At 35.2% G+C, this 19270-nt stretch overlaps 1 protein-coding gene and 1 long non-coding RNA gene across 5 annotated transcripts in view; both read right to left on the reverse strand.

Moving 5' to 3' along the window:
- LOC141378727 (uncharacterized) overlaps nucleotides 1-6981 on the reverse strand; it is an 11067-nt gene extending 4086 nt beyond the window's left edge. Inside the window, exons 1-2 of the long non-coding RNA XR_012393984.1 lie at nucleotides 2724-6981; nucleotides 1-2682 (exon numbers count right to left, since the gene is read on the reverse strand). The exon at nucleotides 1-2682 is cut by the window's left edge and continues 1841 nt beyond it. This is a non-coding gene — a long non-coding RNA (uncharacterized lncRNA). The remainder of the gene's footprint in view (nucleotides 2683-2723) is intronic.
- Nucleotides 1-19270, reverse strand: part of hipk2 (homeodomain interacting protein kinase 2) — a 184135-nt gene that overhangs the window by 100023 nt on the left and 64842 nt on the right.

Below are 19270 nucleotides of genomic sequence, written 5' to 3' on the forward strand. Positions count from 1 at the left end.
AAAATGGTTGTGATTTCAACAGTAAAAAACAATAAAAATGCTACAGTACAAATCCGTAACCTGGTTAACAGTTTCCTTAATATTTACGGCGAATAACCGTAAATTGACTTTCCCAGAATTCCCTGCATGGCAAATAACTTTTTATGCATTTGGTTGACATTAATATGGATCTTTTTAGTTGTTTGTTATGTACATTAGAGATTTATGTTACATCTAATGTTGATAAACAATGTTTATTTCATGACTTTATTTTATGCGTGTTACCATACTAGTGTTTAGTAGCTGTGTGAATGACACTAGGCACCTTCTATATGCTGATACTTTGTTTTGCTTGTGGGAAAATGTGATTGTGATGAGCATTGGCTCATTATGTAACTTTCTCATCACCACCTGCATGTGGGTGTGCTAACGTGTCTAACTGTAACAAAAGATGTGTAGATGTTGATCATTCAAAATACAGACATATTACGTCTATAAATTAATAAAATACGGTAATTTACCTTAAAAAAGAAAAATTACTTTTACGGCTTGTACCGTGTTTTTAACTTTTACGGATTTATTTTTTACAGTGTACTGTTTTAAGTCATAAACCTGGAAATATAAATATTGAACATGTCATGTTTTTTTACTGGGAATAATATTTCTAAAGGAGCTGTTGACATGGAATTGAACCAGATTTTGGTGAAAACCCAAACAATACGAAAAAAGTCTGAAAAACTAGTTATGTATAATAACAGAAAGTTTATTTTATTTTTTTCAAAGGGAGTTTTAAACAGATCTTAATGTACTATGGGTCTCGTCTATCAAATCTGATCTTTATTTTACATTTTCTATTGGATTCAAGTCAGCTGATCGGCTGGGCCATTCTACATCATGATTTTCTTTCTCTGAAAACATTTGAGAGTTTTCTTGGCTGTGTTTTCTTGGTTTTCTTGGTGAAATGTCCACCCTGGTTTCATCTTTATCATCCTGCTAATGTAGACGTTGGACTGAAGCTGCAATTATTCATTTACAATGATGAAGGGCAGAGGATTGCTGAATAACCACTGAGAGATTTCAGCTGCCGTCTGGGCTTTCACTGCATTTCTACACCTCTCTTTCTTTGTGTGTTTAATACTTTTTCCCTGTGCCATTTCATTTTATTACGCATACTTTGTAAACATTCAGTGTTGATATTTTCAAAAATTAAGAGTATTAGTAACTTAAACATTTTAAGTACAGTTATCAAATCGGTATGAGTTCAGTTAATAGTCCGAAAGTCCAAACACCTATATAGCTACTCAAATAGTTTGCCTCTGCTTCTAGCAATAGAGTTTAACACACAAATATAATTAATTAATTCAACCCAGGCTCATTCTGAAGATGTATCTCTACATACATTTCTAAAGACGTTCCAGGGGGTACGTTTTTTTGCAGTTTTTTGATTTTGCGAATCCACGAGAGGCCACTGTGTATGATTTTTAAGATCTCAACTTTCTCTCGAGAGTGCCATTCATGCCTGCTCCTCTCTCATAAATCCACCAGAGACCGCTGTTGAGTGACTGTTTGACTGACTGACTGAATGACTGATCGACTGAACCACTCTCCCCTTCCCTAAACCCAAACAATAATATTTTAAAAAGCATAGATTGACTCATTTTTAAAGATGAAATGCAGCCAAACGTACTTCTGGCTACATAATTCACAATCTCCAGAAATTTATTTAGGGCTACGTTTTCAGAATGAGCCTATGTTGAATTAATTCATAACTCATTAGGTTTGAGTTAATATAATTAATATATGAGTCACTATCACTCTTTTACATCAAGTCAAAGCAACTTTTTAAAACTTATTTCGTTTAGTGATTTTCGATGTGAGGTTTTACAATGTATAAGCCTACATTCGATAACTCATACTTCAAGTCTTTAGAGGTACAACACAATTCATTTTAGCTCATTTTAACAGTCAACTTTAAAACTGTAGTTAACTCGAAATTGACTGAAAGTTAATTCTACTCATTTGAAAAGAGTTTTGAACTCAGTGTTGAAGGTAATGGGTTAATTAAATACCTCATTACTTCAACTTAAATGGAGTAAGTTCACAGTGCTCATATAGATTAGGTTTTTAACTCAAATGGTTTGTAGCAATTGTTTTTCTCAAAGGGTTTTGAGTTGCCTTAACGAACTGGGTTTTACAGTACTCAGTTGGTTTAAGTTCTCTTCATTTATTGGGTTTTACAGCCAGATCTCAGGAGGAAACGTAAGTATTTTACGTTTTGCAAATTTAGTGGCTAATTCGTACAATTAAACTCACAAATTTAGTGGCTAATTCGTACAATTAAACTTGTACGAATTTGTAAGATTTTAAAAAGCAGGCTTGGCACCTAACCCCACCCCTAACCCTAACCGTCATTGGGTGATGTGCAAAGCGTACTAAGTTGTACGAATTAGATCGTACAAATTCATACGAATAAGCCACTAAATCAAAAAGTTACGAATAGCTGTGAGATTGCATTGGGTTTTATTGTGCTCAAATTGCTTCGTTTACTTTAAAGGATTCAGTTCACAGTACACATTGGGATTAGTTTTTAACTTAAATTATTAAAGGTTTTTAACACTAATGGTTTGTTGCAATCGTTTTCCTCAAATGGTTTAAGTTACCTTGACTTTTTGGGTTTTACAGTGAAGGTAAGGCATCAGCTTTCTACGTAGCCCTTACAACCACAACAATGCCATATAACAAACCTTGGTTTTCATGTAAATGGTGTGTACGTTTGAATCCAGCAATTCTTCACTCTGTAACTTCCACTGTTCCGCTTAAAAATAAGAAATAACCCGAAAAATCACAGTAAAAGATGAAACGTACATCAGCTTGTCTGTTTACTGTTTTACACGCTTCAGTTGCATCATATTAAAAGACCCGCAGAGATGTCTACACTGATACATCACGTCCAGATAAGAAACTCCATCTAATATTCCAGAAATGTTAGGTCAAACAGTAACATAAGAAAGAGGAACGGCTCCATTTCCCACGTATAATTCACAAAACAGACCAATAGGGTCTTAACCAACAATATATTCCTCCCTCCTCCATACACTATAATAAAAAAATCCTTTCATAAGGCAAATGGAAAGTGTTTAGAGAAGGGGCTAGTTTCCTGTGAGCGCTGGCGTCAGTGGAAGCGGCATTTAGTGAAATCTACCCTGTTATTACAGGACGTGTTGCGCTTTACCAGCTCATGCGAAAATAAACTGCACTTCTGTCTCACCTGACATCATGGTCAACCCTCTGAGGAGCTCTTGTCAGATCAGTTTCTCGCTAACTTTGAGACTTTCAAAGTGGGTTTGGAAAACAAGTTTTGAACAGCTTTCAGACCGTAAAGTTTTGTATAGACATGTATGCAGTACATCTAACTGTTTACGGTCTTTCTGCCTATTTGGTTGAAGACTCAATTTCTCTTTTAAAAGTTGCCCTGAAATGTGCAGCTTTATTCTTTGTGTAATGTCCTTTCAATTAAAACATGAAGACAGAGCAGTGTGTGGGTTACTGTTTATTATAGGTGAACCCTTGAAATGAAAGCTCATTAGCGTGTCAGTATAAGGACCAATTTCTACTATTAAAGCAAATCGATATGCTTTTGTAAATGAAGTATTGATAATGTTTTTAAATTATAAAGTTCAATCACTGACTTTTGGTGTCATCCGAATGAATGTTATTCATGACTGACATATACGATGTATGACGTATTATGGGTAGACACATGTACGTGGCATTGTAAATGTAAAATACTCTGAATAATACTAAAATACTAAAAACACTAAAAAATAATCTTATACAATAACATCAAGCCAACTAGTTTTCTTTTTCATCCTTGTCTTCTGTGGTAAACACACCGTGTGGTAACTAACTAGAGCATCCGCTACTTCATATTCATCAATCAAACATAAAGTGTATACGAAAGTCTGTAATTGAAGTTTGTAATTTTAAAATGTCAATATTTTTGTTACTAAATCTCACTGATTTGCTCCATAAGCCATTTGTTAACCCCCTGGTTGCATGAGTTAATTGACATTTTAGAGTAAACTGTACCTTTATCATGTCTATTATTATTATTATATTGACTGTTTATTTGTACCGTACGTATTATCAGGGAATATGCAGGAACCCTAAAGGTAATTTCAATCTTTTTAAAGACCTTCTCAGAATATTTCAAGACCTCGTCACCACTTCAAGTTCTAATCAGCATCAAACCTTTAACCTAATAAACAGTTGTAGTTTAATAAATCAATGGAGAACCATGCAACTCAGATAAGCTCGGAAGAAACAAAGCTTGAAAGAATAAATTACGCAGTTGTTTTCAGCAACTGGCTTCAGCCACTGTTTAAACTTGTCTTACTCCAACCAGGAATATGCAAACTTACATTTTCCCATTTTGCTATCTTGCTCTATGGTTTCACTACATGTGGAGAGCGACATATCACAATCTTGTGTTTGTTGGAAATTAGGCTACATGACATCACCTGGAAGGAGGAGCTTGGCCAGATGCGCCCCAAGCAGATTTAATCGCGTGGATCAAGCACATCGTTGTTAATATTAGAAGAAAAATAAATATATTTATGCTTTTTTGGAGTGAAACACTTTGGACAAAGTTTAAGACCTCGTAAAAATGTGACTAAGAATTTTTAATACCTTTTAAGGGCCTTGGTTTTCTCATAATTGATTTATCAACTTTTAATACTTTTTAAGATCCTGTGGACACCCTGATTATGAATGTCCATATTCCTAGTACTACCCGATATCTGAACCCAATACCTTGTTGACTACATATTTAAAAGCAGCTTATTGAGGATAAATTTATAATAAATTAATTAAACTGACAGTTACAATAAAGTCTTAATGAAAGTTCAGTCATATGTGACCGATTTCAGACACGTCTAGTAGGGAGTGGGACACTTCAAATACTAGGAGGCATTTGATTGGTCAGAAGATCGGATGAGAAGCTGAAGTACACAGTGATGTCATAAAAAGTTGTTGATTTTTATTGGCAGAAGGGATAAACCAAAGCCTATTGCAGGCAAGCCTTAAATTGTAGGCCTAAAAAGCATATTGGCTAATGCTAACATTGCCTCTATGACAGTATGCAGGAAAGGAGACTAAAAACCAATATGTGATTGGCTAAAGGCTGATTTATCCTTCTGCATCAAGCACACATATATGCTCTGGCGCAGCCTTTGCGTGGTTGCATAGCCCTCGCCGTGGCTGACGCCGACGCTGATGCACACCTCGAAAAAAATTAAACTAGACATTGTAATTATGCGTAACACAAGCTCTGTGATTGGTCGACTTGGTATTGCTGACGTGCGTGGGCGGGGCTGAGAGCCATGCAAACCTATTGGAGCGCGTGTTTACAAGGGTCGAGTCGCGTGAAGGAGCTTCAGGTGGAAAGTTTTGTTTCGTGTTTACCTTATGATTAAAGTTGTTGCACATCAACTGGTTCCCACCTCAAAATAAGCGAGTCTGAGCTACTTGTACATTAAAGTAGCGTTCAGAAAAAAACAAAACGCCAGCAAAGAAACTCAACAGAGAAACATAAAAACCTGACTTCCAGCAGGCATTTCAGAAGTGCAGATCAACACAAACATCATGCAGAGGTATAAATGCACAGCAACGCGCAAGGCAAGCGACATTGGTCACGCCGATCAGTCAACGCAGAAGTATAAACCAGCCTTAAGACATGATTCACATGACCAAGTTGGCTTTACAGGTTTTCTAGTGATAAGTAACAGACATTTCAATCTCCACTATAGTAAGAAAATCTATGGGTGAACTACAAGTTTTAAATCATGGGTGCTGGACTCTGTGCTGAAAGGCCGGTGTCCTTCAGAGTTTAGCTCCAACTTGCCTCATCACACCTACAGGGACATTTCCAGCAAGTCTAGTAAGAGCTTGATTAGCTAGCCCAGGTGTGTTTGATTGGGGTTGGAACTAATCTATAATATGCAGGACACCTCAGGACTGAGTTCGGGCACCCCAGATTTAAATGCCTTTATCTTCTAAATGCAAATGTTGTCTTTGTTTTGAAGAACATTACAGCTCATGAACAACATTAAGAATAGCATTAAGATTTGCACCAAAAAAAAACTTTCATTTTGATTTGAGGGAGACTTTAATGCCATCGAGCTGAGATCCACCAGCCTCATTCATGCGCCTATTATCGCTCACAGTGGCTCATCCCCTATCGTCCTTTCACATTCAACCTCCATTCACGTATACGAGTCTTTTTTTTTTCTTCCTATTTCTCTATTCACACAGAAGGAGTGCTTTAGGTGCTTCCCACAATGCACTATTCATCATACACCTGGCTAACACAATTAGCAGCCTTACCCACTATAAATCACACAATAAAAAATACAAGAGCTGAAAACTCCCAGGAATAGCTGGAAATGCGACTGGCCTGGAATGCGACGCATTTTCCTATCTCTTCTATAGAAAGACAAACATGCAAACAGACGGGCTGCCATTTGCCCTTTCCGCCAATAGCAGTCTGGTGGGAAGTGTGCAGGATTTATGATAGATGCCTGTCACGGTGTGAAAACTCAAATCATATGGGTCGGAAGTTACACAAAACGCAGGGGGTTGAGGATGTGTCTTTATATGGCAGTGCTCTTGCAGATCAGAAAGTGTAAATGCCGTTAAAACGTCCCACAACATGAGCCATATTAAAGCAATGCTGTTCTTAAATGAGGGGAAAATGCAACTTTTAAGTACTTTGAAAAGTTGAAACATCAAGCAGCCCCAGCATGACCGCTCACTGAGTGTGTCTAATTTAAAAAGCAGAAAGTGTAAAGTAGACTAGTAGGGTAAAAACAGCAAAGATAGGTCCTGCACCGCTCTGCATGAGGGAGAAATAGGGCCTGCTTGCTAAAATAAGCTGAAAGACTGTGCGGTTCTCACAAGAGAGAGGAAATTATACACTGCATATGTGTTATACTTTAAAAGACCATTTTGATTCTCTCTCTAGATTGCTACCTGTAGTAATATACAGTTGAAGGCAAAATTATCAGCCCTTCTGTGTGTGAAATTGTAATTCTTTTTCAAATATTTCCCAGGCGCTGTTTAACTGAGCGAGGAAAATGTTCACAGTATTTCCTATTACACTATTTTTAGTCTGAAGAAAGCCTATTTCTTTTGTTTTGCTTGATTTTTATTATTGTTTATTTAGTTAAATGTGAAAACTGCTAAGGTAAATATTACTTGCCTTCTTGAGATATTATATTTTTCAATTTGCAACTGAACAACCACTGACATGCCTAATTAATGTAACTTACAGTGAGTGACGGTTCAAAATGACCACCACCACGGGAAAAAGGGATTAGTAAAATGATTTTAGGTGTAACAGCAGTTTGCGACAATGCCACCAGGGGGCACAAAGGGATGGAATTCGAACGGACAGAAATATACAGTATCTGTAAATATTCTGCAACTAGCAAATGAAGATGAAATAATGAAACAAAGCATGAAAATTAAATAATAAATCATTAAATAATAAATCATTAAAATCTTGTTAATAAACAATAATCATTATCATAATCAATTATTATTTATTTATTATCATTCAGTTTATTATAATAACTGTACCTATTATTAAACTGAGTTAAGCCTTTAAATTGTACTAATATGGTAGCTAAACTACTAGTATCTAGTCGCACACTAAGAATTAGGCTGCATCCAACTGCATACTTCAATACTTTTTAGTACGCTAAAATCAGTATGCGAGCAGAGTAGTATGTCAGAATTCATAGAATTCATAAATCAGTATGCGAGAAGTACCCGGATGACGTACTACTTTCGGCGAGATTCTAAAGTGCGCATCCCATGCACACTGCACTATCCCATGATGCCATGCAAGATAATTCATGAATGAAAGTGAAGCGACGCAACTAAAGCAGGTAGGTCATGTGACCATAACAGAATGGCGAATACGTGCAAATTCTATTCATACTTTTTATATTAATTCTGTGTAGAACGTACTTTTTTAACAGTCAAGTAGTAAGTTTAAATTCAAATGCAGTACCTACTGAGTAGTAGGCGGTTTCGAACGCAGCCTTAGAATTTTACAGGAGGGCTAATTAATCTGTCTTTAACTGTATGCTAATATTTATTTCATAATAATAAAATATGTAATACTGTATATTTTTAAATAATACTATTTTTAATTAGAAGGGACTAATTAATTGAATTCGAGACAGTCATACAGAGACAGTAGAAGAAATGCATAAATGCAATAAAGTAACTTTGATTAGTGATTAAATAATACATTCTTCTGAACTTTTTTTTTAATAAAAATTCCACAAGAATATCACAACTTATTTTTAGGAGTGATAACTATTTTTTTGAACTTAATTTCAGCACACTAGAATAATTAGTGAATGATCATGCGACCCTTGTTGTTTTTGTATAACTGAGATAGATACTATTTTAGAGTTTATTAATTGTTTGTTTTCTTTTATCAGGCATTTTTAAGGTGTCACCATCACTCTTTTTCATTAAGTCAAAGCAACTTTTTAAACGTATTTATTTCATTTAGTGACTTGCTGTGAGGTTTTACAATGTATAGACCTACATACTATAACTCATCCCTAAAATCTTTTGAGGTGCAATACAATTCGTTTTAGCTCCCTTTTGTTTATTTTTTACACTGTAAAACCCAACGGTCAACTTTATCAAATGAAATGAGTGTAGTTAACTCAAAATTGACTAAAAGTTAATTCTACTCTTTTAAAAGAGTTTTGAACTCAGTGTTGAAAGTAATCGTTGTAGCAATCGGTTTTCTCAAACAGTTTGAGTTGCCTTAATGTACTGGGTTTTACAGTACTCAGTTGTTTTAAGTTCTCTTCATTTATTTGGTTTTACTGTGCTCAAATTACTTCGTTTGCTCAAATGTATTCAGTTGACAGTACTCATTAGGATTAGATTTTGAACTTAAATGTTTAAAGGTTTTTAACTCAAGTGGTTTGTTGCAATCAGTTTCCTCAAATGGTTTGAGTTACCTTAACTTTTTGGGTTTTACAGGAGGTAAGGCATCAGCTTTATAAGTCGACCTTACAAGCACAACAATGCCGTATGATTTCAGTTGAATGGCAAGGAGAAGGTCATTAGTCAATTACTGAAATGTCTTAATTTAAACCCAGACTCATTGAGGATAAATACCAGGGTCTACATTTCTGGGGCAGTGAAATACGTGAACACAGTTTTTGCTTTTGCAAATCCACCAGAAACGGCTGTGTACGCTTTTTGATGATCTCAAATTTCTCTCAAGCGACCTCTTTTGCATAAATCCACCAAAGGGCACAATATACACTTCAGCTAACCGGGCCAGCTTGCTGTCAACTGACTGACCGACCGACTGACTTACTGACTGACTGACCCATTCAACTGAAATCACTGAACATAAACTTAGGACACCCTAAAAATGCCTGATAAAAGAAAACAAACACTCAATAAACACTAAAATAGTATTTATGTCAGTTATACAAAAATAACAAGGGTTGCGTCATTATTTATATATTATTTTAGTGTGCTGAAATTAAGTTTAAGAAATAGTTATCACTCCTAAAAATCAGTTGGGAAAAGCTGCCATGCCCGTGTGATTTCCTCACGTTTTTAACTTTTTGTTTATTTTTTATTTTATTTTTTGCTTTTGTTTTACCTGGTTTCTGGAACTGTTCTTAAGTACTATTTTAAGAACCCTATCATCACTGTCAACTTCGCTATTTTCTTTTTTTTTTTACTGAAAATAATGCATTGGATTTACAAACAAATTGTTAAGGTAACGGATTCCAAACTATTTATATAGGCCGCATTTAATCAAACAAGTTAAATTTATTAATGTTTAACTTGATTTGTTTGTTTTAATTCAGCCCATATAAACTGTTTGCAACTCACCCTAAAAAAAAAAAGGAAATCCAATTAATGTTTTTTTTCAGTGTGAGCTGTTCTCTCTGAGTCGACCCATAATGCACTGCTGGCCTGATGACAATAACCTCTCTCTCTCTCTAGCACCACCTCTCCAGGCCATCCCTTTGTGTCTGTGTTGCTATGGAGACCCTGAATGATGCGCAGCGGTGATGATGTCGAGGGGGTTTGTGTGTCTGAAGCCCCTCTGAGTGGAGAAGAAGAGGATGAGAAACGAGATCCGCCACTTTCTGTTCAACCTTTACTCTCTGCTCACGTTACAGACAGATGAAGAAACCGTACATGTGTTTTTATTTCTTGATTTGGCAGGTATTGAGATATGATCCATGTTATTGACCAGACACAACATAAAAATACATTGTAGCCCGAGTCAAACATATGAATTACCATCTGAACATTATAACCGGCAACAACAGGCTAATTGAGGGATATATCTGCCCAGGAGCTGTTGTCATTACAACAGAGCCATTAAATAGAAAGGTTCTGGAGGCAGTTATTAACAAATAGCAACAGAACTGACAACTGCGTACAACTGCAGAAAGGCAATTAATCATTACAGATTATGTCTATATAGGAGACGGAGAGAAAAGAGAAAACATCTTGAACTTGAACAATTTAAGAGAAACATTTATATTTAATAGTGTTCATTTTCTTATTTGTCCAAAACTACCCAAAACCACCATGGTACTGCTGTTTTATGGGTCACTGTATTAGGATAAAGTCACAAACATTCAAATAATAGATTTTTTAGTCTCTCTGAAGGTTCCCCTCTGAATTTATGGGGGGCAAAAATTATATATATCATAGAATAACTAATGTTACTTTATGCTTATACATGGTAAATATTATTTTTTAGTAATGTTATAATTAGTTCTGGCATATTCAATTATTGTTCAATTTTTTTGTTTTACTAGTTAAATAGTTTATTTAATTAATTCAAAATAATAATAACAATAATTATACTAAATAATAATTTTGTATTAATTATTGATGATATTAAATGTAATAATAAAAATAATAATAATAATAAATTTTGTATTAATTATTGATTATACTACTACTACTACTAATAATAATAATAATAATAATAATAATAACAACAAAGTTTGCATTAATTATTGCTGATAATAAATAATAATAATAATAATAATAATAATAATAATAAATTGTATATTAATTATTGATAATAATAATAATAATAATAAATTGTGTAATATTAAGTGATAATACAAATATTAATAATAATAATAAATTGCATTAATTATTGATAATAATAATAATAATAATAATAATAATATTAATAATAATAATAATAATAATGTTTGCATTAATTGTTAATAATGATAAATATTAATATAATTAATAGTAATAATAATAATTATTATTATATTAATTATTGATAATAATAATAATAATAACAACAATAATAATAATAATAATAATAATAATAATAATAAAATAATAATAATAATAATATTAATAATGATAATAATAAAAAAATAATTACTTATTGATAATAATAATTTTCAAAAGTTTGCCTATTCAAGTTTACAAAACTCTATTGTTATGTAAATGAACAGCTAAGTATGACCAAATTGGTGTCCATTACAACAACAACAAAAAAAAGAAAAGCTCACATTTTTGTTTTTTGACCGTTTGCTACTGTAAATATTCCTCACGCAACGTTTGCAGACCTACACAACAGCCAGGCATCGGCTCCTGTCAGCAAGGAAACAAACGAATCTTCATCAATATGCCCACCGTGTCTTGATGGCAGAAAATGAGAGCGAGTGAGAGAGAGAGAGACTTAGTGATGCATACATTCATTTCATTTAGAATTTCATTTGCCCCACGTCTTTTACACATTAATGAATCCAAAGTACTTAAGCAGGCTGCCCGGGGAGGCCGGCGGTGATTTGCAAGGAAAAAGAGCAGTGCATGCTGGGAAGGAAGGGTTAGTTAGGCCGCCCTTTCAGCAGCAGTGGCAAAATCCAGGATAAAAGAAGAGCGAAAGGCCAGAGCTGAGACCAGAGAGAGCGCTTCTATTAACAATGCATTACTGAGGCCAGATGTAGCATTCGTAAAAATAGAAACAGGTAGTGAGTTCAGACAAATGTATATGGGCTTAGGACGGAGCCACAGGCATGAAGTTAAATCAACTGGTCATGTATAATTCAGGGTGGCTTATATAACAACACAATCTATGCATGGCATAGATTCAGCAAGGTACTGGAAATATTCCTCAGTAATTTCGGTCCATAGTTACATGATGGCATCACGCAGTTGCTGCAGATTTGTCAGCTGCACATCCAGATGTGAATCTCCTGTTCCACCACATCCCAAAGATGCCCATTTGAATTATGATCTGGAGACTGTGGAGGCCATTTGAATACAGTGAACTCAATTGTCATGTTCAAGAAACCAGTCTGAGATGATTCGTGCTTTATAACATTGCGTGTTTTCCTGCTGGAAGTAGCTATCAGAAGACGGGAACGCTGTGGTCATAAAGGAATGGACATGGTCAGCAAAAATACTCAGGTAGGCTGTGGCGTTGAAACGATGCTCTATTGGTACTAATGAGCCTTTATCAGCTGGAACCAGTCTGGCCATTCTCTTCTGACCTCTGACATCAACAAGGCATTTGTGCACACAGAACTGCTCATCACTGGATTTCTCTTTTTCTGACCATTCCCTATGGTTATGCGTGAAATCCCAGTAGATCAGCAGTTTCTGAAATACTCAGACCAGCCCCTCTGGCACAAACAACCATGCTACATTTAAAGTCACTTAAATCAGCTTTCTTCCCCATCCTGATGCTCGGTTTGAATGTAGCGGATCGTCCTGACCTAAATGCATCGAGTTGCTGTCATGCGATTGGCTGATAACAAATAAGTGTTAAAGTGTAGTTGGACAGGTATATCTAATAAAGTGGCCGGTGAGTGTATGTTATAAGCACAGTTATAGGTCTAGCTATACATATAGGTCTAGCTAATCTAGTCTAAGCTAATTTTCAATTGATTGATCTTTATTTTAAAAAAATCCTAGTCTTCAGTAATGTAAAAAAATTAGGTTACATTAAATGCACTTTACCAGTTATGCCAAATTACTTAACGTTAAATTGACATCCAGTTAAATCTAAACTAACCTAAACATTTAAGTTGAAACACTTACTTAATGTAAAGCGAAAGTTTACAAAAATAACTGTCATGACTTATTGATCATATTTTTTTAGTGTGCTCACATCCTTGAAATGGCAGATCTCAGTTTCATTCATGTCCTTTATAAATCAATGAAATTCATGAATATTTCAGAATTGTGTCCCGTTGTGCATTTTGACAAGAACATTGAAACATAAAGATAGAGTCTCAACAAGTGCCATTCAACCAATGACAGATACATTAAACATGAGCTAATTAATGAGTGTGTGTGTGTCCTTCCAATCCCTGTGCCACCCTTCTCTAAGCCTAATGAGGGTAATATTGTGTTGAGAGAAGCTCGGATGACGATTTCATAGAGGGACGCTGTGTTCCCCTGTTATTGATTACCAGTTTCAGCATGTCAGTGTTTTGAGAACAGAACGGCCAGCTGAGCTTAAACAAGTCAATATCATCCATTACTGTTCCTTTCTGAATCACGTTTAAAGGGACAGTTCACCCCCCAAAAAAGTATGTTTCCTCACCACTTACTCACACTTAAGTGGTTATGAAGTTAGTTTCTTTCTTCTGTTGAAGTCTTGGAAGTCTATGGAAGTCAATGGCACTTTTTAAAATATTCTTCAATATATCTTCCTTTACAGAAGAATGAAAATAAAACATGTTTGGAACAAGTGGAGGATGAGTAAATGATGACATCTCTAAAAATTGTTAGATCAAAAAGCATTTTCTACACTGTAAATAGTGTTTAGTTGACTTTACTTTTAAAAAGTGAGTAAACTCATTGCCCTAAAATAAATAAGCAAATTTCCATATGCATAATTAGAAAAAAAATAAGTGAAGTGAACACATCTAGGTAGGGATGCACCGAATATTCAGCCCAAAAGTGCATTTTTTAGTTTTCGCCCGAAAGATTTTTATCACCAAAACAATGCAGCCGAAACAGTACGTTGTGATGATATAAACTAAAACCGCGGCCAGTACATAGATGGCTAAAGCAGAGTGTCTGCAGTGTGCCAATTCGCGTCCTTTGCACTTTATCAAGACCGTACTTGTTCCTCGTTATAAAGATCTTTACTTGGATGTGAAATAAAGCAGCGTGCACGCAAAATGATCCAGCTCGCGGAGAACTCGTGGGGAGACAGAGCGCACGCGCAGAAGGGGGAGATCAGGGCACAGAAAAAAAGACTCCTCTCAGTGCACTAAATTATGACCTGTTAAAAGTATTTAACACCCACAACAGCATATTTCAGTGGATTTTTTAAGGCCTTAAATATAGTTTTTGAAATGTATGAAATTTTTAAGATCCCACGGACACCCTGAAAAAAACTAAAACTTTTTTCCCCTTTGAACACAATAGGTTTTATTTTGAGACACATTCAAAATATTTTGGAAGAGTGAACATGTCAGGCTGCTCTCTTCTTTAGTTTTTAAAATCACAGATTTATTTACAATTTAAAATAGCATCTTTGGATATTTTTTCTGCTGGTGATACTGCTTTTCCAAAAAGCTACAAAAAATCATACCCATACCTTAGGAACAGTCTAGCAGAAAATGTTTAAAAACCTTCACTTTCCAAGCCACGGTATACCTTGAAAATTGTCCCATGCCTAAACTACACACAATCCTCATTCTACGCATGATTCAGATGTACAATGCACATTTATTATGCACTGTAAAATCAGCTGATGACTGTTTTGATTACTTTTGTGAAGATCACTGAATGGTGCTAATAGTGTAATGTTCATATGCAATTGGGTATGAGTAGTAGCATGCTAGTAAAAGAGCTGAATACACTTTTCTTCACAATACCCACATAAATAAATCCATTAACCCTTCAGAAAACTCCTTGTTCAGTCTAAAAACTCTCCATCATTATCTGACTCTGGTTTCAACACATAAGATATTTTGGCTCTGTGAGATTTGTTTGTTTTGTTGTGTCTGGAGTGTCAGAATAGCGTGAAAAGGCTTACAAGAAAATATCATCCACTACAGCTCCTTTCTGAATCACATTTAAGCACATAAAGCCTCCTGCCAACATCTACAGGTGCTTTCCTGCAAAAAAAAAAACACCAACGACCAACACTCAGCCTTTTTTTATGTCTTGACACTTCTCTAAATTCACCTAAATCCAATTCTCAAGATAACGTTCTCTGCGGAAACACAATGTTAGTAATACAATGTTCTCAGTTAAAAAAATACAAAGTTTATATCATTTGGCAAAGCATCAAGAGGAAAAAAGGGAACATTGTGAGATTTTGCAGACATGGAAACTTGAAAGTTGAACATGTACTCGATTTAACAAGCGGCAATTTATGCTCCGACAAAAAAAGATAAGAAGCTGTTCCAGATCGACCTCGCTGCACATGGTACATTGGGAATGCTAACCCCCTTTAATAATTAACAAGGATTGGATACATGAGTAATTATTTTTCCAAACAAATTACACCTCAGGCCCAAACCGCTGGAACTTGATACACTGATATAGTTCAGCTCCATAAAGACGTTTAATCATCTTTCATTATTTATTAACCTCGCTCAGGAAAAGATTTCACAGCTCTGCGTTTTAGAAAATCGACAGTGTGGAAGCGTATGCTCGATCGTTTCAAAGAGACACACTGAACGTGAGTGTTAAAGCTAAATTTAAATTAATTTAGACACAATTAAAGCTGACAATAATGTGCAAAATAAAAAAACGCATCAAAATTGTAACAAAAAAATTGTATTAAATACATTAATAAACTAATATTATAAATATAAAAATATTAGTGCTGTGCAAAAATAAATATTGATTAATCACATCTAAAATAAAATATGTTTTTTTTGACATAATAAATGTGTGTATTATCAGCGGCAGCGGAACCAACAAGCGAGGTAAGCAGCTGCTTAGGGCCCCAGGGAATTAGGGGGTCCTGAATAAATGTCAAGAAGCTTTTATTAATCATACAGTGTAGCTCTTTTATGAGTTTTCTATCATATGTTGTAAAATCTGTCTGTTACCATTAAGATTTTAACGTTATTACATATTTTCAAAACCAGGGGTCCCCATGAATAATGGAACATTCCTGCCGTACTGCACATGCATGAGGTGTGAGTGGTTTAAGACACTGCCAGTGCCAGTCTGCTGCCAGGGATCAGGGTGGAACTACTAAGGTGGAGGTTGGGTTAGTGAGAATTTTGAGAAAATTTGGGGAAAATAGTAGAAATAACACAAACAATTAAACGTATCTCCACGATCCTGCTTTCTGGCCGAAACACCTGTCAGATGGTGAGCGCTGTGAGCTTGTTAAGAGAGGGCCTGTTCAAATCAAATAAAACTTCCAAGTGAAAGGTAACGGCTGCTGACTCACAAACAACAATTATTCAATTCTTATAAAAAATGAGGACAAGATTAGTTTGATTTATCGTGAAATAAGTTAGTTAAAATTTTTTTTATTAATATTAAAATCTAATTACTAATATGGCTAATTAACTGTACATTGTTAGTTTGTGAACTTGTTTTTATTTGTGATTTTTTATTATTTAATTTTATATTAAAAAGATAAAAGTTTCTTTAAATATAATATTCTATAGAATAAACTTCACATTGTTTCATAAACATTGGTATATGCAGCACGGACACCTCCAAATGGTGTTAAAAGTGTCACATATTATATTTATAAGGTATAATTCAGCCGAAAATGGGTTATTTCACATCTATAAAATCGTGAGAAAATCGTGATCTCGATTTGCGGATGTGATTCTCATTTTAGCCAGAATAGCTATAGGAGAATATACATTTAAATACTTTTTAACATGCAGTCTATTTCTATAGAGAAAGAGAATATTTTGAGTTTCAAGGGCCCCATACCTGGAGGTCCATCCCTGTGTACTTTTATTATGTATATGTGAAACACACACATATAAAAACAAACATATACAAAGCAATTTTGTTAAGTAGATAATTAATAGTATATATATAATTTACATCATATACTATACATATGTATTTTATATCGAAGTATAAATAAACATTTCAAAGCATGTGTGTATTTACATATACATAATAAATATATACACACACACATATAACAAACTTTTATTTTGGATGCGTTTATGAATCATTTTTGTCCAGCACACAATAGACATTTTTAAATAATCATTCATTCGTTTTCCTTCAGCTTAGTCCCTTTATTTATCAGGGGTCACCACAGCGAAATTAACTGCCAACTTATCCCCTTCCAGCTGCAACCCAGTACTGGGAAACATCCATACACTCTCATATTCCCACATATACACTTCAGACAATTTAGCTTACCCAATTCACCTATACCACATGTCTTTGGATTGTTAATGAAATCGGAGCAACCGGAGGATACCTACGTGAACACGAGGAGAAAATGCAAACTTCAGACAGAAACGCCAACTGACCCAGCTGGGGTCCAGCCAGGGTCCACCAGGGAGCCACCATGTCACCCACATTTTTTAATATTTACAATAAATATGCAGCATCATATACAGTATTTTATACTACTTATTATTCATCAACAATGCAGATTTTAGTGTCATCTTTGCGATCATCGATAAAACATTTGTATCTCTATTTTCATTGGCGAGATTAACAACACTGAGAAACTAACGCTGGGAATTTATTGATACAACATTGTTTGACAACACGCGACTGAATAAGTACTCTGTCAGTGACGAATGTGAGAAACGCAGGGAGAACAGGAGAAACCAGTGAATAACAGCATTGATTATAGCAAACCACGCAGAACACAATGTGAAAGGACTGAATGGAATGAACGAAACAGTTTAAAACAGCAGAGAGAGAGAGAGAGAGAGAGAGAGAGAGAGAGAGAGAGGGAGAGAGGGAGAGAGAGAGAGAGAGAGAGAGAGAGGGAGAGAGGGAGAGAGGGAGAGAGAGAGAGGGGGAAACAGATAGAGCAGGGCACTGAAACTGGATTAAAAAAAAAAAAAAGGCCTCAGCTGGCACGACAAGCTGGGTCCGGCCTGGCGGAAATTAGCCAAACTATTTACCCTCGTACGCGTATTAGCAAATTCTTCCAATTGAGAAAACAAATGCATCTGCTTCGTTCAGGGCAGTTCATGGGAAACTGCATGGCTGCCTGGAAGCCAGATATTTACTGTGACCAAGCTGAGAAAAGAGCCGAGAGGGAGGAGTGAAGCCACTTATGTTCACAAAACACATAATGCCCATAAAACCAGTCCTGCCTGGCTCTAATACAAGCCACAGCAACACTGGACACTGACCCTTCAAACTTGACTTGTTTCTGTGGAAACCCCAAACAAGCAATTCTTGCTGATAATAAAAGCCAAATCCACCATTACAACATACAGTTGAAGTCATTTATTTATTTATTTAATATTTCCCAAATTATGTTTAAAAATGCAAGGAATTTTTCACAGTATTTACTATAATATTTTTTTCTTCTGGAGAAAGTCTTATTTGTTTTATTTCGGCTAAACATTTTAAAGGGCACCTAGTGTCTTTTACCTCTTTTACAAGGTGTAAAATTACCCTTTGGTGTCTCCAGAATGTCTCTGTAAAGTTTCAGCTCAAAACACCCATCGGACTATTAATTATAGCCTCCAGAATGTGCTCATTTTACTGTCTCACACGGTTTAGCTGATTTTGTAGCCTGTGGCTTTAAATACATATGAGCTGCTTCTCCTTTCCCAACGTTCCCACATCCGTGTCTGCTTCTCCTCATGCATTAAGTCAGATAAACAGCAGTCAGTGATAGAGACAGACATAAAGTTGAAATAGAGCTTATTAGTCAAACATAACAAGTAAGTTTATTTGATGTGTTTGTGGTAGAGTTTATTCAAGCCTTTCTGAAATGATGAGTCTCGTTCCAATGCAGTTTGCAGTACACACACACACACACACACACACGTATATATATATACACGTGTGTGTGTGCGTTTGCTGACACCATGCGGCCTGAGTGATTATAGTGGTTAAGAATTACATAGTGATTTAATTGTAAAACTCAAATATAAATAATTAAAAAAAATGTTTTTAAAAATCCCAAAGAGTTTTAACAAATATTTTAATACAAGATTATTTGCGAAAAAATGTTCTGTGGACATGTGTATACATGTTATAATAGAAACATAGTGCCTGTAAATCAATTCGGTGGGTGTGGAAAACCGCACCT

The sequence above is a fragment of the Danio rerio genome, chromosome 18 (genome assembly GCF_049306965.1).
Source record: "Danio rerio strain Tuebingen ecotype United States chromosome 18, GRCz12tu, whole genome shotgun sequence".
NCBI lineage: Eukaryota > Metazoa > Chordata > Actinopteri > Cypriniformes > Danionidae > Danio > Danio rerio.